Consider the following 21,442-nt stretch of genomic DNA (forward strand, 5'->3'; position numbering starts at 1 on the left):
GAGTTGAAAAACTGAGGACAACCCCCCCAAACGGTCCCCAGTTCTGAACAACGTCAGGAAGGACCAATGCTCCTTTTTTCCTGATTTGAGATGAATAAAGTAATATGAATAAAGTTTGCCATTGCTGGATGTTCCTTTTGTCTATAGTTCTATTCATTGTTGTTTTTTAATTGTTCAGTAAAAAAAATTGCAGCAGCTGTGCAATTAATGATGTTTTCCTGGAAGATTGCTCAGCTGTGATGCAGTGTACTGGGTGATGGCATTTATTTAGTAGGTCACAATTAGACTCAAAGTATATACTTCATTTAAGACAGCGAAGCTTACACCAAATGCTTCCATTTCAGCCCAATTTTTAATGCTGTGAATGTGTGGAGCAAGACACTGTGGGAGTAGATTCAGACATTATGCTGAATAATAGTGTGGCTTGTTTTGGTTTTGACTTAGATACTGAATAACAATTATTAAAATTTAACATGTGTGCCGCACCTCCCCCTAAAGCCCCTGGAACAGTCTAGCCTTCTTGGGGTTTGTGGCTTGTTGTTTAGGACAGTTTGCAGATGTTTGTAATTCAATTTCCAAAATGCTCAGCAGTGGTCTTGCTGGCTGGGGAATTCTCAAGTTGTAGTCCATGCATCTGGACGTTGCCCATGTTGGAAAATGCTGAAAATGTCAGATAGTTGGCTTTACAGACTGTGTGGTTTTATTTAAAAAAGAGCTTGCTTCGTAGAACATGCTTAAACAAGACAAAATACAAATACTGTATGATTTAGTTGTATGTAAACCCAGCTGTAGCTTTTCTTCATTCTTTTCTCTCTGCACAACATAAAAATACTGTAATGTTTGCCTAAGTAGTAGTAATCACCATAGCAGTTTATGAACTGTAACTCAATGCCTCTTGTATCTGGTCCTATTATTCTAAGCTTCCTTGCTAATTCTGAAAACGCTAGTAAGGCTGAGCTTGCTTAATGCTTGGATCTGAGACTATCAGAATCTCCCAAGCCCTTGGGCTACAATGTCTGAGAGTAGTAATGGTCCTCTTCTGTATTGTGGAGGCCCATCTGGCTGGGAGAGAGGTTTACCTTTTGTTTATCCTAGTTTGGTCTAGTGCATAATTCGTAATTGATTTTAAAAATAGCAATCATATTAATAAACACATTAAGCCTACAGAAAGTATCATTTGTTAACTGCCTGAGCCATTTGAGCTTTGGGGTTGTTGTTTTGCAGCATGAAAAACCACAGGTTCAGGTGCTTTTGCCCAACAAAAAACATTTAAGTAACTGGATTTAAGCAACATAAATTTAGTTTTACCATCTTTAAGCTTTATAAGTATTTTAATTAGGAAAATAGCTGTTAGCATGCAGGGCAGTGTTTTCTTTTAAAAATGTCGATCATTTGTATTTTTAGCAGTTTCTTACATTTTATTCAGCCTTTTCTTTTAAATTAGAGAATAATGCATATTGGGTTATCAGAATGTCCTTCTGAATATACATGGTCCTTGAATTACAGCCAGGCCAGTTGTTTAACAACTGCTTGGAGTTATGATGGACTTGGGAGAAAAAAAAAGCTTTCCACCCCATAAAATATTTCTGTCCATCATAAAATGTGTTCTCCCCCACCTGCAGTCACATGACTGCCTTTTATGTGCTTCGCAACCATGTATGACTAGTAGAAGCATCCTACAGTCATGTGATTGTGGTTTGTGACCTTTTTTTGCTGGTTTCTGTAAACAGTAATCTTCATCGTGTCTTTTTATTATAGCTGCTTCAGGATTAGAACTCAACATGTATTTTTAAAAAGGAAGCACAAGTTTCCATTATTTCCAGTCTAGAATTGCTTATATAATCTGATCATTGGTTGATTGGCTTATTTATCTTTTAATACTTTTGGGAAACAAAAGTATTAAATGAAATACTTGTAAGCTTCCTTGGTTAATCCTGAAAAGGTTAGGTAGACCAGAACCTGATCAAAGTTGTGGATGGGGTGAATTAATGAATTGGAATTACAAATGATAACAGAATAACAGAGTTGGAAGAGACCTTGGAAGTCTTCTAGTCCAACCCTCTTCTCAAGCAGGAAATCCATTTCAGACAACTGGATCTTTTTAAAAACTTCTATTGTTGGAGCACTCACAACTTCTGTAGCCAAGTTATTCCACTGATTAATTCTTCTCACTGTCCTGAAATTTCTCTTATTTCTAGCCTGGATCTGTCTTTGATTATTTTCCGTCTTGTCCTGCCTTCAGGTGCTTTGGAGAATAGGTTGACCCTTTCTTTGTGGCAGCCCCTCAAATATTAAAACAGTGCTATCATGTCCCCTTGTCCTTTTCATTAAACTAGACATACCCAATTCCTGCAACCATTCTTTGTTTGTCTTAGCCTCCAATCCTCTATTCCATTCATTTTGTTAGCATTTCAAATTGGGCAATCTCACATGTCCTTCCTAACTTTTCACTGGGCTTCCTGAGAACATTTTCTGGGTTTGACTGATTAGTTAGTAGGCACAGAAAGTCTTTATTCACCAGGATCTCAGAGGTGTAGTTTTTTGAGCTTTTGGGCTTGTGCTGAGGATGGGCTCCAGCACAGAGCCTGAGAAACTTAGAAAATTAAATCACTGGTTTCGTTGATTGACCCAAAGTGGATCAATTGGAATTACTTACTCTAAGAGCCTGGTGGATCTTGATGGATTCCAGCAGGTGCTTGAAAATATGTGAGTCTGTTGGTTATCTGGTTAGCTGCTGGCAAACCATGACTCTTGTGATGACTCTTGTGATTACTACCACCTCTCTTGCATGCAAATCCTGGTTAGTTTCTTCACTAATCAGTGAGGAAGTCAATAATATCCGGAAACAATGCCTGGAGTATCAGCAAAGTGAATCTAATCAAGCATGGAGATAAGCCTGTGCTTATATTAGCGATGAGGTGAATGAGCAAAGCTGATTGATTTGATTCCTGGATTTTTCTTCTTATATCAGAAGGTTGTTGGTCAGTGATCTTTTTAAGGGTTGCCTTTTGTGGAAGAGCAAGCAGTTGTGTCTGGCTGCAATAGCACTTAGACTTATATACCTCTCCACAGTGTTCTACAGCCCTCTCAAAGCGGTTTTCAGTCAGCCTATGGCCCCCAACAATCTGGGTCCTCATTTTACCCATCTTGGAAGGATAGAAGGCTGAGTCAACCTTGAGCCGGTCAGGACTTAACTTCAGGCTGTGGGCAGAGTCAGCCTGCAATACTGCATACTGTGCCACCACAGCTCCTTGGAGTGCAGCCCTTCCTGACAAAGTTGCTTGGTTTCACCTGAATTGTGAATTTTCCTTAGTAAAGTCAAAGTGGTGGTGACTGGGATGATACATTTTATCATGTGAACAAGCAACTTTGGATGGCATGATTTGTTCCAACTGTGATCACAATCATGCTTCTCTTCCCCCCTCTTTTAGGATCACCATGATTGGCTGGATCCAAATAGTTGTCAACATCTCTTTGTAGAAGTGAGTGATGCCTTGACCTTATAAAATGCTATGGTATGTGCCTTCCTTGGGTCAAGCCATATTTCACAACCAGTAGTTGATCCTTTAAATTTTCTTTTTGGGAGAAAATTGTTGAGAAAGATGGCAAGGAACGTTCTTAAAAAAAGCAATTTATCAAGATTCAGAGCTGGGCATGGAACTGAAATAACATCGGTTGCATTGGTGGATGATCATTGCAGGATCTGGACAAAGTACAACCTTTCTGGATCTTATTTGACATTTAAGTAGGCTTAGGTATAGGCTTAGCCTATTTTGGATCATGTGTGAAGTTTGGGGTTGGAGACCCAGTTTTCCAGGGAAGGCAGTTCCACTTGGTCATAGTAAGTAGAGGTTGGCTGGTGGCAGCTTGATTTAGTTCCCTTCCCCCGTTATTTAATATTTACATGGGGACATTGTGAGTGCTTATCTGGTATGTGGTATCAGTAAGCTGATGATAGTATTCTACATTTGAGGTGACTTGTCAGTCTATTGAAGTCTTGCTCCAGACTCTGATGATCAGAGTTAAAACTCCAACATGATTGTTTGTTCATTAAGATTTTCTTTGTTCCCTCAGTCAGGTATACTCTGCAAACTGGTATTCTGAGATTAATAAAAAGTAAGTTGTTTTTTTCTACTGGTATTCTGGGAATACCAGTAGAAAAAACCAACTTTTTATTAATCTCAATATTGAGCCTTATTATTGCATCCCCATGACTTTTAACACATAAGCTATGTATTATATTGGAATTAGCCATTGTCTCCTCTTTGGCAAGAAGAGTTCTACGATATTGAGAAACCCCAATTTATTTTGCAAGATAAACTATTAAATGCACACCTATTTAGTTTCATGTAATTATATCACGGGTCAAATAGTGAGAGCTAATTGTTGACTGGGGGGAGGGGGAAGATCAAACCTTAGGTCTCTGATTTGTGGTGCCTGAGTCCAACTCATTTCTGTTTATGTCTACCTGAAACTGCTAGGTGAAGTCATCTTCTGGAATGGGGTGAATTCTATTACTAAGTGATGCAGCCATAGAGCGCAGCAGTGGTGGGATTCAAATAATTTAACAACCAGTTCTCTGCCCTAATGATTTCTTCCAACAACCAGTTCACCAAACTGCTCAGAAAGTTAACAACCGGTTCTCTCGAAGTGATGCAAACTGGCTGAATCCCACCACTGGAGCGCAGCAATGTAACATGACCACATTGTTTACCAGTGGCAATCCCAATAGTCCCTGGTGCCATTGTTAAGTGAGGTTTGTAGGTTGTGAAGTGAGGCCTTTGTCACAACTTCCTGCTGGCTTCAAACAACCAGTCAGTGGTGAAGCTACCAGGAAGTTGCAAGTTCCAGGTGGCAGGCTGGTGGGAGAGGATGTGTAAGGGTAGGCAGGTAGCCGGCATGAGTGCAGTGGAACTTGGTGTGGTGGCAGCCAGGTGGGGGAGACTTACCTGTGTGATTTACAATCTGCCAGCTTCCCCATTCACTTTGTGAGAAGTGAGAAGCTGGCAGGAAAAGCTACAAATGGTGATATTGTGAACATAGACTGCTACAACCATTATAAATGTGAGCCAGTTGCTAAATGTCTGGATCATGATCACCTGAATGCAGGGTGGGGCTTGCTGGGCTTGCTGGAACTTTGAGGATTACTTGTAAATACAACTCATTCAGAGAGTGGTTGTTAGATCAGGACTATTTGTACTGTCTTGAAGTCTTCGCCCTGTGGGGGTAAGGATGGGGGTAAAAGGGGAGACAAAGGGGAGACTGCCTACCCAAATTGCCTTTTTTATACTTCAGAATGGAAAGATTAGTGAGGGAGGGATTGCAAGAGAGTAAGCTATTTGCTTAGTGTATCTGCAGCTCTCAACCCAGGGTTGTTGGTGCTGTCACATTGTGTTTGGTGTGTACAAGAATGTAAGCAAGCACTAAAGCGGTGTTTCTCAACACTGGCATCTTTTAAGATGTGTGGACTTCAGCTTCCATAATTCTCCAGCTAGCATGCTTATGACCTTACATCATAAATATATCGTAATTGTAACATACAATTTTATTTCTGCATTAACTTTGCTGCTTGCAAGCCAATTGGAAAGCATGCAAATGGTGATCACGTGGCTGTAGGCCCCTGCATCAGTATTAGGTCTGAGGTCAGAGTGCCAATTATAGAAAATGTTAGGTTCAGAGTTTTTTGCATTTACTGGATAGCGGCTCTTAACCAAGTCTAGCTAATCTTGAAGATAAATATGATAGGATCTGATTGGTACATGAATGGGAGATGACCCATTCTTTTAGGCTAAGAGTCTAAAAGACCCAGGCTGACCCAGGCTTTTAGGCTAAAAGTCACTTCTTCAGTGCTGTTTTAACTTCAAATAATCACTAAGTGAATGGTTATAAGTTGAGGACTACTTGTGTCAACTCATAAAACATTTTGTATACATGTTTTATAGTTGTCAACAGAAAGAAGGGGGGTTTCAAAGAGCAGGCAGCAGTGTGGAATCGAAAGTACCTTCCATTCGTATTTTCTTCAGAGACTGATTAGATGACTGAAGCTTCTGCCACACAGTTGGAGAGCATGATTGATGACTCTTGGCTATGGATGTGTTTCGTTGGATGATACACCCAGAGGGTTGGGTGGGGGGGAAAGCAGGATCAAGGGTGACAGTGGAGAGTTGGCTATGCCCAGGCTAATGCTGGAATGTTAACTTCTAATCCTTTTTAGTTTTGGGAGTGTGGCTCGAGGCTCATGATTTAATTGGAGCAACTGCCGAAATCCTGACCACTTGTATGGTTGGCAAGAAAACTTGAGTATTAGAAGCATGCAAAATGTTTTGAATTTAAAATACTTAAAACTTGAAATGGCTTCTTTCCAGTTAGAAATTGCTTTTTCAGGTTCAAAATTTAGACAAAACTGGTGTTATCACTGTGGAACCATTTTGAATTGAAAGCAGTTATTTTAATTCTAGGATGAGATGCTTTGAGTCAGATGAAGTATTTTGATAATGGAACATTTCCAGGATTGTTGGAATAAAGTGTTTCAAACTAGAAATGAGATATTTTGAATCCAAAGGCTTCAGATTTGAAACATTTTAATACACCGGATGTTTCCATGCCATAATCACTTAAAATGCTGATACTCATTACTTTATTTAGAAAGCAGCAAGTGCTGCTATCTTTCATGAAAAGGTACAGAAGGAGCATGAACTGCTACTGTCTTGTCTTGACTTTGGCATTTTCTAATAACTTCATTCTCTTCTGCTCAGTCTTGTTATTTTTTCTTCAAAGCATTGTGACAAATACAACTCTGAAAAGCACAGGGTGCAGGTGGAATGGAGATAAAGTCTTTGCAGAAATTTGCTGCCCTCTTATTTTTTGTCAGTCTTCTGTATGTCCCATAGGTGATTTTTCAAGAGGCAACCGGACTTTCTTTTTTTCTTTTGAAGACGTTTCGCTTCTCATCCAAAAAGCTGCTTCAGCTCTGACAGGATGGTGAGGAAACTGAAGGATTTATATTCCTTGCAGTCATCTGGTCATTTGCATCCTTTTGGAAGATGCACGCCCACTATCCTATACCCCCACTATCCTGTCAGAGCTGAAGAAGCTTTTTGGATGTTTGTGTTAGATAATTATATGTAAAATTGTTTATTCTAACAATATATACTCTATGATCTTTTTGTTGTATTTTTCATTTATTTTTAAAGCATTTGTTAATGTGTTTTCTCATAATGTATATGTATTTTTGTTATTTTTGAGTGTTCTCTAAAATTTACACAGAAACACATACAGACAGAGCTTTTCCACTGCTCTTTTTTTGAACTGATACAAAATGTGTCCTCACAGATGGTCTGTGCTCACTCACTCACTGCAGCATGCTCCCCCCCTCAAATTATGTAGAAATGCTGGTAGCTGCCTCTTCCAAATGAAGGTGATAACAGCAGTTTTTCCAGTGTTTTTTTTCTTCTTTTTTCTTAATTATTAGCTTTGGGCTCTGTCTGTTCCCTCCCCAGTGATGTGTCCTTTTCTAAACAGAAAATGAAAACATCAGCAGACTCTTCTGCAAAAGGCGGCAACCACTAACTTTCGTTTTCCTTTAACTTTTAGATGAGATGTGCAGCATTGTGTGATCATCTGATAATTCCTAGAAGAGGAAGAATTTGCTGCATGTGGAGGAAATTTCCTGTTGTTTAAAAAAAGTAAGTCAAACCTACTCCCCATCATCCACTTGATTTCACTTCCCTACAAATAGCCATTGAGATATGCCGTGTAAGTTATTCAGTTTTGAAGAATGTAGATGAGTGATATACATCCCCTTTCGTTTAGATATCGGTAGATCTACTTTTTCATTCATTTCCCTAAAGAAGGGTCTGTCTCTCCCTTCCTTTCGTGGCCCAGGGTGGTTGGGGCCAAAAATCGAGAACCTCTTTGGATTTTGGGGGTGGGTGGGGAGATTTAAGAGGTACTGCAAATGCTGAAAGCATCAAGTCACACTGAAGCTCCGTTCTTAAGTCAATCCCCTTTACATACAAAAAGTTGCAATCTATGACATTCCAGTAGAAGTTTCATTACCCAGCTAGGGTTACAGCATCAGCGTGAGGCACTGATCCCTGTTTATAAAAGGTACCAGTTGATGAGGGTGGTGGTTTTCTTCTTGGTAGTTCCTTGATTAGGGTATTGTTTTCTGCTTGACTGTTTGTCTGGTGTTAATCCCTGTTTATCTGGGTGTAGATTGACGAGGGAGATCTCTTTCTTTCTGTTTTCATTTTAGAAATAACCTTTTTATCTTTTTTTGAATGATGTGTAAATGTAGTTTGTAGGTCTGTTGATGACTAATTAGTCTGAATATTATGTTTTCAGGAATTTCCTTGCATTTTTAGATTTGGGTTTGTCTAAGATACTCAGTTTCCTGTTAATACTATAGATGAGTCTGTCCAAGTGTTGAGAGATTAATTTTTTATTGTGTCTTCTGACTCCTGGTTGGAGTTCATGAATGCAGTCTGCTGATCTTCTGCCTATCTCATCCTATATAGTGAGTGGCTGATACAGTCTTTACTCTTTATGTTGTAGATTAGGGGTCTCCAACCTTTCCAGTTGCAGACCAGCAGGGTGTGTGTGGGGGGGGAGGAGGATTCCATGTGACCCACAGATAGAGCTGGATGCACTTGCCCACTACTTCCACAGCCCAGATCTGGCCTGGGGGGGCGGGTTGGGGACCACTGTTTTAAATAATTCCTGATTTTTCTTCTTGGGTTGCAGTGTCTTTTGGTTTCCGTAAGGTGCTTTGGAGGGCTTTTGTTTGTATGTTCCAATGACATGTGGTTGTAATGTTTTGATATGTTTTTGATCTTTGGTAGTGTTATCCTTTCCATTGCTTGTGTTGGTTGTGTTACAGTGGTTTGAGTGATCGGACCCTTTTTGATATAGTTGCATGGCCTTCCATTGTGTGGGGATGTATTATAGGCTGTCTGATTTATTTTTCTGGTGCCTTAGGTTGCTGCATTGTGTTGATATTTGTCTGAGTGATGCTCTTACACAGCCTCTTGTGGGAGGTTGGATTGTTACTTTGGTAATGGAGCATTTGGTTAATGTGGGTTGCTTTTCGATAGTTTTGAATTTCTAATTTGCTGTCATTTCCTCTTCTGTGAAGGATACTCAGGAAGGGTTGTGTGTTGTTATGGTCTTCCCATGTAAATTTTATTCCTTTGAAGATGTTTTTGATCGTCTCATGTATCTTCTCTCTAGCAGCTGTTCCATTTTTATGACAAAGGTGTCATCTGTATACTGGTTTTATGCTTTTAGTTGTAGATGTGGGAGTGCTGTACTTTCTAGTTGCCGCTTACGGTTTTTGCTAGGAGAACTGAGCATGGTATGCCATGGATATTCTCATCCATGCTGTGCCGAGAGTCCAGGATGGGTTAGACTCCTCCCTGTGATGTCATAGAGCTGAGTCTGCCTCTATATAAAAAGCTAGCCTGGAGCCAGGTCCCCAGCTTTGACTCAGCTCCTTCTTCTCGAATTGAGCTCATGTCTCTGGAAGCCGTCTATGTGTTTACAGTTTAGCTAAACGAATAGGAAGCAGAAGGTCTCTCTTCTTGCACAGCTCCCGGGGACCCGGTGAGCTGTGCTTCAGGGAGAGCGGGGATCCGCTCTCTTGGAGAGCCGAGGATTCGAAGCTACCTAGAGCTCCTGTGAAGCTGTAAGTAAGGGGAGTGCCTAACAAGCCTCCCTCGCAGCTCTCCCTCATGAAATTGGCCGGCTGCGATAAGAGAAGATCGGAGCCACCGATAAAGCACTTCCCAGCTGGGCTTGTTTTTCGCAGGCGTTTTTCAACCGATTTCGTCGCTTGGGGCTCGTTCTTGGCCTAAAGAGCGCAGACCAGTCCCTTGAGGTCGAAGCACGTGTGGGCTGCCATTTAAAGACTCATTGGCCATAGTGCATGTGGCGGGTGGCCACTTTTAATTGGCCCGACCGGAGGAGCTCCAACGCCATTATAAGCCTTTGGCTTGCTCCGGATCAAGACCTCTTTCCTTTTTAGTAGGCAACACATTACGAGGGTTGCTTCCAGCACCTCTTGTGCTTTGCCTATCTTTATGATGGATCGAGACAAGGCCCATGCAGAACTCTTGGGCCTAGAAAACCAGGGCCTTCAGGCCTCTAAAAGAAAGAGAAAGAGGCAACTAACTCAATCTGCGCAGAGAGAGGCTGTGGTTAAAATCATAGCCAAGGCTCTGGCTCCAAAGAAAACCTCCAAGGCAGAACTCAGGGCTGAAAAAAGAAGGCATGCTGCCTTGGAGAGGCAGTTTAACAAGATCCTGAAGCAGTTGCAACAGGCTTCCAATCGTGGGGAATCCCGCCGGGGGTGGGGGGCACAAGGGGTTGCCTCTTCCAGCCATCTCCAATTCTGGTCCCCTGAAAGATCTGAGAAGCAATTCTGCCCCCAGGATTTAAGCAGATCTGGACCCAATTTTATACAGGCCCGTTGGGGTCTCCCTCAGGGACAGACTCCGGGCAGACTCAAACACACTCAGCAGGCTGCAGTTTGGGCTGTCTGGGTCTCAAGTGCAGCATCATTTTTCATGAGAGCTTCACTCCGCTGGCTGCAGCAGATGCAAGAACGGCTTCCACCATCAGACTCCACGTCGCACCAGGATCTGAACAAGATTATAGTGGCAGTGGAATTTACGGCAGACGCTACTCTTAACTCAGCCAAGTTTGCCTTCAGGGCTATGGCCTCTTGGTGGCAGCGACATGGCTCCTGGGCGGAGCTGGTTCTCCTGGCCCCTCATTGGCCCAGGAGACCCTGGTTTGCAGATCTGGTGAACCTGTCTGAGCCGTACCGTGGAGGATCTCGGCCAACAGAATCTCCCTACATCAGGGAGCCTTACTCCATCCGGTTCCTCAGTGGTTCAGATTGACCACGTGGCGCTTGAGCAGCAACATCTAAAGGAAGCCAACCTCCCTGATAGGGTTATCTACGCTATCCAGGCTTCTTGCAAACCCTCTGCTATGTGCATCTATGATGTCACCTGGAAAGTTTTCTGTAACTGGTGCTTGAGGGAAACCTTAATTCCACCTCTGCTTCATTAGCTGAGGTGTTGCTCTTCCTTCAAGATGGGCTTGAGAGAAGGGACTTGCTCCTAACACCCTGCGTCGCCAGGTGGTGGCCCTTTCATCTGTTTTGTCCTGGGATACAATTCCTTCCTTGTCACATCACCCATCATCGGTCTGTAGATTGTTTGAGTGGCCGCATCTCCTCCTCTTCCACCAGAAAGGAAGCGGGACCTTACAGGTTCCCCCTTCTTGTCCAGTGGCACGTAAACATTTCACCTTGACACTGTGTGCAATATTCAGGAAAACAGAAGGGTTACGGGACCATGTGCTAGAGAACAGGACACACGGTGAGCAATGGCAGCACGGCCACCTTTCAACCCAGCAAGAAAGGGTCATTCCTTTCCTCCCCCATTGGCAGGAGTGGAACTCCTTGATCCTGCCTGTATTTCTGTAATAATTGGAATGTATTTATTTATGCATACCGTCTGTAGCAGTGGGATAGCAATTAATTTTCCCAAGGGGCCACATGAGAAGCTGTGGCTGCTGTGGAAGGCTGTGAAACCGCATAGGCATGTACGCACACACATGCATGTTTTTTTTTTTTAAAAAAAATAGTTGCCTTCAAAATAAAAGCAATTTTTTTGCAGGCCACACAGAGAAAGATGTCGCCCAGAGGCTGTAAAATGCCTAGGTCTGATCTATAGGCTGCTCAATTTCTAATGACTCCAGGCAATTTATAATTAAAAAAGTCAGAAAAGGAAAAGGACAAAAACATAAGCAGCCCAAAGGGAAGCTTACAAAACAACAACCCAAGAGGCTGAAGAGAAAGGAGCGAGCTCTGCAGAATGGGCACGGTGGTGGAGAGAAGTCCAGCAGCCTCTGAGCAGCCTTATCGCTCCTTCCATCAGGGCAGGCCTGGAAATGACCACGCCGGTGTTCCTCCTTTTCTGTGGGCACGAAGCAATCGGGGGAAGGGACATTGTTATGACCGCAGGGTATCGATGCCTAATCTTGGGAGAAATGCCATTTATTGTAGTTGTACCAGACAGGATCATTTGATTGCATTAAGGAGACTTTCCGGATTATGTTAATGTATTCAGGGCAACAAATAATGCAAGAGCAGCTGCCCCAAAATAGCATATTTTTATTCCCTCCCCCCCAATTCCTTCGCAGTCTCCCCTACATCTGGGACAAAGGCAGTATATTTCTGTCTCCGGGAGTCAGATCTTGGCTCTACAGTTGAACACCAAGGCTCGCCTATAAACTCTGCAGGATTTCTGAGGTCTCTGTTGCCTTGACTGAAGAACTCCTGCCTGTCGGTGAAACGTCATTCCAGCTCTTTTCCAAATGGAAATCTGATCTAACTTTCAGTCCATGTGGAAATGTATTTCCTGAGGGAATAAGAGAATCGATAAGATTCCAGGGTAGAAATTTCCTTTGTGTTAGTCATTCTGTAGTCAAGACCAACTGGCTGGTTAGGAGCCCAGCACAGAGCCTGTTGCTCATTAGGTCTCTGTTAGCAGACCTAATCAAGCACTAACTAGTGCTGATGTTTTTTAAACATCCCACCTTATTTTTATAAATATGGCAGGGAACCTAGCTAATACTCTTTCTTCCTCCTGGTCAGTTAGACTGAGAGAGAGCGGCCCAAAGTCACCCATCACGCTTTCATGCCTAAGACGGGACTAGAACTCACCGTCTCCTGGCTTCTAGTCTGGTGCCTTAATTGCTAGACCAAACTGGCTCTCTCTGGCTATTCAAACTAGATACTTTAAATGTTGCCTTAAATGGTCAAGCCTTTCAACTTAATCACAAGATGCAGAAAATGTCCCTTGCATCTTGGAACATTCAAGCTGCATTAGCTTCCTTAACTAGTATCCTTTCTAACAACAGCAAAAAAGGAAAAGCAGTTAATCATCCTTACCTTGCCTGAGTGGGATACAGACGGATCTTTTTTATTTGTCCATTGTCCGTGGGGGCTGGAGTATTTGAGGACCTGCCTTAGTTCTGTTTTACCACCGGTCCCATTAGGCTGGTCAGGAAAGTCGTGATCCTTAAACTGTCTATTAATAGAGATTTGTCATCTAGCGGGACTCGGGGAATATGCTTTTTCCATAGGACAGTGGTGGAGAGAAATCCAGCAGCACCTGAGCAGCCTTATCGCTTCTTCCATCAGGGCAGGCCTGGAAATGACCACGCCGGTGTTCCTCCTTTTCTGTAGGCACAAAGCAATTGGGGGAACTGGAACGGGGGGTTCCAACCTTTTGAACCTCAGGGACCACCAAATTCATAATTTTAAATCCCGCAGACCACTAATATGAACCCAGCATGCCACTCACTGAAGTGCCTGGACTCCCACTGTCGGGATGGGGTCCTTTAGGCACTTAGTTTGGCTGCCTGTTTCTGCAACCTTAAAAACACTCGTCATTTGGACCCATTTCCCACAGAAAACAAAACACCGGGATCACTCATCTCTCTTTCTCTCTCCTTCCCTCCCTCCTTCCCTCTCTTTCTCCCCCCGCCCCGTCCATGGGGGTGGGGGGAAAGGAACCTCTGAACTTGTGCTGGGTGGTGGGAATCTGATGTCTGGAGGCCGACCAGCCATGTGCTGAAGACCGGATGGCTGGCAGGGAGGTGGGGAACAGGTACCGGCGGTGGATGGATTGATGCACCTGGGAGATTGCGGCATCAGAGCCCTTCCCAGGTGTTCTCTGGCCTGCGAAGGGGTGGGGCTAGGGGCAAAGGAACCTCCGAACTCAGGTTGCCTCCTGCATTGAGGAGGCCGAGCGGCTGGCAGCGAAGCCCTCAGGTGAAGATGTCGCAAGAGGGAGGCTCGGACCCTCCCCTCAGGAACCGCAAAATGCTCACCACCCCTCTGGCACCTGCCAAGCCTCCTCCTTCCCGTTGGGCATGTGAGCGCTTCTGGCAAGGAGGAAGAGAAGCATGGTGGGAGGAGGCTTGGCGGCTGCCAGGGGGTGCGGCGAGCGCTTTGCAGCTCCTGACGGGAGGGGTTGAGCCTCCCCCTCGCAACATCTTCACCTGAGGGCATCGCTGGCAGCCGCTCAGCCTCCTTAATGCGCAGAGGCAGGAGGCAACACCAGTTCAGAGGTTCCTTTCTCCCCCTCCCGGTCGCAGGCCAGGGAACACCCAGGAACAGCTCTGATTCTGTGATTTCCTGTGCCCCCCCACCTCAGGAGCCGCAAAGCGCCTGCCGACCCTCTGGCATGCTTCTCTTCCTCCTCGCCAGAAGCGCTCCCATGCCCAGTGGGAAGGAGGAGGCTTGGTGGGTGCCAGAGGGGCGGTGAGAGCTTTGCGGCTCCTGATGGGGGGGGTCACTGCGATCTCCCGCGTGCTACCCTCCCTCGCCACACTCATCAGTCCATCTGCTGCCGGTATCACCGCCGTTGCAGACACAGATGCGCTGCAGGCCACACAAAAATTCTCACGGACCACCGGTTGGCAACCTCTTCTCTGGAACACTGTACCACTGACATTTGGCTGTTTTCTCATGTGTGGAGGCCAATAGAATAATTGAGCCTGTGAATGGTATTTTCACGGGAGCCATGGGGACACAGTGGTTAGAATGCAGCACTGCAGGCTAACTCACTGCTCAGGAGTTCGATCCTGACTGGTTTAAGGTTGACTCAGCCGGCCATCCTTCCGAGGTTGGTAAAATGAGGACCCAGATTCTAAAGGCCAATATGCTGACTCTGTAAACTTGCTTAGAAAGGGCTGTAAAGCACTGTGAAGTGGTGTATAATTCTATTGCTATTCATTTTGTGTTGGTTGGGAATGGTTGTGTGTGTGTGTGTGTAAATATATACAATTTATATACTACTAACCGATAACTCAGCATTGCCTGGGTATTTATTTACCCCAATCCTGTAGTCGGGACTCATGCTGTTGTACTGTCTGTCGCTCAATTCTTCTATTCCTCCACAAGAGGGAGCCCTGTGAAGCCATTACCATCGCAGGAGCCATTTTAAGGCGCGCGCGCGCACACACACACACACACACACACACACACACGGACTGTTAGGGTTGTCTTTCCCCCACAGTATTTGTTTCCAGACGGTAAATCATCTGTATACCAAGTTTGGTACATAAAAATATTTTCATCTAATCTAATCTCATTTCATTTCATTTCATCTCATCTCATCTCATCTCATCTAATTGTATTTATAATAATTTGTTTATAATTTAATTTTAATTTAATACTTTTCCCCATCCAGAGTTTTATTGGTGAGATGCACAGCCACATAAATTAATATAAACAAACAGATCATCAAGGACCCCCACAAATAAATATACAAACTGCTCTGGAGGAAGGAAAAAAACAGGGAGAAATTGATTCCAAATGAGGATGTTCAGTTAGCCTTAGGTCACACAGGTGCTACTGTTTTCTTACACTTCCTGACATACAGCTTGAATGAGGAACATCTTCAGTTCCAACACATTGCTATAAAATAATCCCTGACTTTCTATTTAAGCCAGTGCTCAGTCAATGCCCGGCACAGGTTGGGAATGTAGCAGGGCAAAATAAAAACCTGGATATGATTTCAAGGCTTGAATGCCTCTTGGAGTCTTTCACATTCAGCGTTAAAAGGAGATGAGAACTGTGATTGCCAATATGTTTGATAACTCAGATATATAATGCCATATCAGTGGGAGTTTGGAAACTGGCTGGCAGTTCTCCAGAATATTTAGGATGAGCTTTTTAAGTTCCACAGCCTCTTTTTTTTCCAAGTCATTCAGCACCACCCACTCACTGAAAGAAGTATTTACCATTGCTTTCCTCTAGCTTCCTATCCTTTCCAAGCTCATCCAGATAACCTCGTAGACAGCTTTTCTTCTGGCCCCTCCTTTCCAAAAAAAGCTTCCTGCTCGCTTTACAAAGGGATGCTAATGGCAGTCTGAGATGTTAAAAGGCAACTGGACTTTCTCGTTTTATTTTGTTTCCCCTTGAAAACGTTTCGCTTCTTGGATGAGAAGCGAAAGATTTTCAAGGAAAAAAAACCATCAAGAAAGTCCAGTTGCCTTTTCAACAGATTTGGGACAACCATGGCCTTGGATGATGGAGAATCTCCATAGATCAGGGGTCTTCAAACTTGAAAGATTTAAAACTTGTGGACTTCAACTCCCAGAATTCCTCCTCCAGTCAGGTTAGCTCAGGAATTCTGGGAGTTGACGTCCACAAGTTTTAAATCTGTCAAGTTTGAAGACCCTCATGCCATAGCTCAGCGCAATGCTTTTTCCTAGTGGCTCCAGTGGGCTGCAGACCAACCAGTGGGATCAGACCATGGCCCAAACCAAGTGGTGATGTTCTTTAACTTAATAATCCTGAGCACGTTCATTGACACTCTCCCAAGCCTCTTTCATCAGTGATGTGACAGATTTACAAGCACCTTCTAGAAATGGCCATTTGCCTCACTTCTTATATATTGCCGACCCCGATAGCAAAATAATGGTGACTTTGACAGATACAGGAAGTCCTTGACTTGCAACCATTCGTTTAGTGACTGTTCAAAGTTACAACGGCACAGAAAAAGTGACATAGGGCCGTTTTTCACATTTATGAGCCTTGAACCGTTCCTGCGGTCATGTGATCAAAATCCATACACTGCAACCGGCTCACATTTATGGCCGTTGCAACGTGCTGGGGTCATGTGATGACCACCTGACAGGCAAAGTCAATGGGAAAGCCAGTTCCACTTAACAGCTGTGTTACTAACTTAACAACTGCGGTGATTCACTTAACTGTGGCATGGAAGGTCATAGAATGTGGCCAAACTCAGTTAATACCTCTTGCTTAGCAATGGAAAATTTGGGCTCAATTGCAAGTTGAGAACTACCTGTATTCTCAGCCGCAGCAGCTACAGGGCTCAGACAAATGGGAGCAGGCAATCCAGTGAGCTCTATCTTGTCTCTGTTTCTCACTTTCATTCTTATGTAAAGGCGGCAATAATTAAGACCTCTTTTTTTCTAAAGAGGTTTGCCCTGTTCCTTCAGATGGGTAATTATAGGTCAGTCTCTTATCATGATTGGATAAAGTATTGAGACAGGGATGGCTTCTCAGTTGCAAAGCAATCTTTGAGCAAATTATCTTGATTCATTTCAAATTAGGTTCAGCACAGACTACTGAATTGAGACTGTTTTGGTTATCTCTTGGGAGATAACACTTGTTCTGAGACAGTCACAAAAAATGTCACTATTTCTATTTGCCCTTTTAGAAACTTTCTGTCCTATTGACCACAGACTCCTTCTGGGTCACTGGAGATATTAGTGAAAAGGGGCGTTGGTTCTTACCTGATACGCTTCTTTTCGTAGAGCTGTTGAGAGTGTCCAGGTTGGGAGGAGCTCCAGTCTCGGCTCTTCCAGGCTGAGCTTGAAAATTGAGGAACGCCCCCTCACCGTCACATGGTCCTCGGGCACTCCCCAGGTTTTTGCACAGACGAGAAGGAAAGTCCTGTTCTCATCACACTCAGGAAAAAAATATATTAGATTGCTCGGTCGAACAGCCAGGTTTCCCACCAGACGGCCTACGGGTGGGGCTGGACACTCTCAACAGCTCTACAAAAGAAGCGTATCAGGTAAGAACCAACGCCCCTTTTCCATAGAGCTGTCTCGAGTGTCCAGGTTGGGACATACCAAAGCTTGGCTAGTCCTGCGGGTGGGGCCCCGTCTGGAATAGAATCTCTCCTGGAACCCTGATGACCCGCTGGAAGGCATGCCCAACAGGAGAAAACCCTGGATGTTGGAATGTCTCAACAAGGGGCCTAAAGAGGAGGCGGAGCTATCCGGGAGGCAGTCCCGCCAAAGAGGCCAACAGGTGTGCACTGGGACCGGGATTCAAGAAACTGGGAAGATCGACCCGTGTTGGGAATTCCCCTGGGAGAACTCTGGGACAGAGAGAAGGAGGGGAGGCGCAGAGATCTGTGTGAGGCCCGGGAGCGCAAGAAGGGACCCCGGCTAGCATTGAATGGGGGTAGATGTGTTGCCGACCAGTCGCCCAGGGCAGGGTGAGGAGGACAAGAGTGCTCCTGGGGTAGGAGCCTGTTGCAAGCAGGGGTTAAAGGTCGGAGTAGAGAAGGCCTTCTCGCACTCCTTCCTCTTTTTTTTTTTTTTAAAGGACAAGCGCCTGAGGGCGACTGCATTATCGAGAACGCAGCGGACGAACCTCTCCCGGATCCCGGGAGGGCTTCCTGGAAGAAGTACCTCCGGACCCATCCGGCTCCGCTCGGTAGGGAGATCTATAGGGAGAGGATCGGTAGTATCTGGCAAAGGAGGAGGAGTGAGAAGAACCCTGGCGAGGAGAGGGGGAGCCTCTGAAGTCGGACCTCCTAGAGAGGGAAGGGAGGTACTTGCGCTTGTTCCGGGTCTCGGCCAGGAATGGGTCGAGAACCGGTCCAAATAACTTCCCCCAGAGATGGGGGCTGTTGCTAGCTTAGTCTTGTTTTTAACGTCCGCTTGCCAGTGGCGGAGCCAGAGTAGACGGCGGGCGGTAACCTGGGACGAAATGGCCCTGGTGGAGAACTTTGCCGCCTGGAAGGTGGCGTCTGCCAAAACTTCGGCGCGGCCAGGATCTTGGCAATGTCCTGGTGCGCCCTGAGATTGGCTGTGGGGACATGCTGCTTGAGCTGCTGGAGCCACTTGATGGAAGACCTGGTGAAAAACGCACGCGGCAGTGGAAGCCCTGACTGCCCAAGCGTCAGAGAGGTGGCGCGGCACAGGGCCAGTTCAGCTCGCTTGTCCTCGGGCTGGAGAGCATCGAGTGAGTCGCTGGGAGTAGAGCGGGAAACCAGGCCCACCACGGGCTCGTCCACGGGGAGGGTCGAGCAAGGTGGAGAACTGCGGTTCCAGGTTAAAAACCGCTTGTCCTGGGCGTTGGGGGAGGGGGCCCCGAGGAGGCCAGCTGCCTAGAAACCATGTCTGAGAATATGGGCGGGACAGGGATCACCTCAGTTTCCGCCACGGGCTGAGAGAAGAGAGAGTCGGGAGGAACCCCTGCCGCCGCTGGGTTGGGTGGGGAGGGGGTTCAGGCCCGAGGTGGTCCTGGCTTTGAACAGGAGGGACCTAAATAAGTGCGGTTTAAAGAGCCCTAGAAACGCGGGCTGACCTGGAGGGAGGCCCTCGTCCTCCGACATGTCCCCTTCTAGGGGGCCTGTTCCCGAAAAGAGTTCACTGCCTATGAGGGACCTCATGTCAAGGTCCTGCTCGTCCCCAAAGAGGGAAGGGTCCCCGGGTTCTTGGGCCTCCATTCCCTCCAACTCCAAAGGTAAGGTTAAGTCCTCTTGGGGAGTTGCCTGACTATGCGAGGCCGCTGATCCTAGAGCCTCGGGGGCCGCGGGCCGAGGAGCCAGACCGGCCAGCTGCTGCATCTGTTGCGCTACCCTTTGCCGGATGGCCAGCTCCATAGCCTGCATTAGGTTTTCGGGTATTTCCGCCATGGGGAGAGACTCCTCCGGGCGCAGTTCTACAGCAGTGGTGGGCAAGGTGACCTCAGGGGCCTGTCCAGGCTGTGGGGGAGAAGCAGAAGCAGGAGGGGAGGGGAGAGGAGGATGGGTGGAGGTTGATGGAACGGAAGGGTCCCAGGGCACAGAGCTTGACTCCTGAGAGCGTCTGTCAATTTCCCTTTCGAGGGCCCTGTGTCGCCTGAGGGCATCCCTTTGGGAAGCTTTGGATGGTTCCTGTGCCTGTTTGCGCAGGTGGTGGGATTTGGCCTTGGCCTTCAGAGAAGTGCCACGAGAGGTATTGTCGTCTGCCATCTGGAGAGGAGAGAAAAAAGGAAAAAAATTTTCTGGTTAATGCGAGGCGGTTAACGGGTCTGGGTACAGCCTAAGCAGAGGCTGGAACTCCCAGTGCTCGTGTTGCACCCCCTTTTTGTCAAGGCCACAGAATTGTTCTGTAACGTGTTGGGAAGTAGGGCCCTAGCCCGGGGCCAATCAGCCAGAATGAACGCCAAGCTGTCCCTGCCGGGCGAACCGGGGAAGGGACATGGCAAGCAACTAACTCCTTAGTTGGGGGGAGACTTAGGCAGAATTGCAAGGTATTTGAGCAGTCCCAGGATCTGCCCAGGAGTCAGGGAGGCAATGCGGCCTACTGGTAGGCCTCTGAAAAAAACCAATGACCCTGGGGCCGCAGGCAGAAGGGAATAATGTAAGCTGAAACCAGGTCTGGATGCGGCCTACGGGAGGCCGGGAATCCCAACGCACGTTCCACGCCCCCTTTTAGTAAAAAAAAATTTTCTGTTTAAAATAGAGGTTTGGTGCGAACCAGGGCCTAGCCCAGAGACCAATCAGCCAGAAAGGTGAACGCCAGGCAGCTACCCCTGCCGGACGGACCGGGGAAGGGGTGAGGGGGGGCAGAGCTGCTACTTCGCCTGCTGGGGAAAAAGGCTGCAGGGCCAACAGACCCTATTTCTGCAGGAGGCCTGTTGGTAGAATGAAAGACAGGCTGAGACGAGGGAATCCCAGGCTGCCTAATAGTCAGTTAAGGCTGCGGCCTGTAAAAGGGCCTCTAGTAATGGCGGACGGCCATGCGGCCACTCCCAAGATGGAGGCCGTTCCAGGACACACCCAAGATGGCGTCCATTCCAGGGCACACCCAAGATGGCGGCCGTTCCAGGGCACACCCAAGATGGCGGCCGTTCCAGGACACACCCAAGATGGCGGCCGTTCCAGGGCACACCCAAGATGGCGGCCGTTCCAGGGCACACCCAAGATGGCGGATGCCACAGGGGGCCCAAGATGGAGGCCGCAAGTAACGGAGGCAGCCCCAGCGGCGGTAAACTCCCAGGGAAGATTAGAGCCCTTGGGAGAACCAGGGAAGCGTACCCTGGGCTAGAAGGCGTTCGCGGGGGGGGGAACGGCGGCTAAGGCGAGGAGAGGCAGGCAGAAACGAAGCGGCCTCGCGCGGAGCGATTAGGCGGCAAACGAAGCTGGGGGGCGCTCGGCGCTCGTTTTCTCCCCTTAAAGAAACGGCTCGGATATTAAAAACACTCCTGGGGAGTTCAAACCTGAGTTCCTGCGCTGCCTGCCGGTGATCCACGTGAAAGCGATGTGAGAGAAGAGGCCTAGAATGTTGAACGACCGGAGCAAGGGAAAAACAGCCTGTTAGCCACGAGGCTGAGCAAAAAACTGGGGAGTGCCCGAGGACCATGTGACGGTGAGGGGGCGTTCCTCAATTTTCAAGCTCAGCCTGGAAGAGCCGAGACTGGAGCTCCTCCCAACCTGGACACTCGAGACAGCTCTATGGAAAAGGAGGCAGGGTTTGCTCTTAACTAGATTTCACTTGGTGCCATTTGGAGTAAAGTACTTTTTGAAATAGGTGCTGTCATTTGGTAATCCTCAGACTCCATTCTGTCTCCATTGCTTTTCAATATCTGCATACATTCTGGAGGAGA

General features: G+C 46.4%; 1 protein-coding gene across 2 annotated transcripts in view; it reads left to right on the forward strand.

The window, feature by feature from the left end:
• KDM4B (lysine demethylase 4B) overlaps positions 1-21,442 on the forward strand; it is a 233,181-nt gene that overhangs the window by 11,316 nt on the left and 200,423 nt on the right. For both annotated transcript variants that reach the window (XM_087922621.1, XM_087922622.1), the window contains exon 2: positions 7,594-7,685. The gene's annotated coding sequence lies outside the window, so the exon portion shown is untranslated. The remainder of the gene's footprint in view (positions 1-7,593; positions 7,686-21,442) is intronic.

Source organism: Pseudonaja textilis, chromosome 1, assembly GCF_049901715.1.
Source record: "Pseudonaja textilis isolate UNSWEBS1 chromosome 1, rPseTex1.2, whole genome shotgun sequence".
NCBI lineage: Eukaryota > Metazoa > Chordata > Lepidosauria > Squamata > Elapidae > Pseudonaja > Pseudonaja textilis.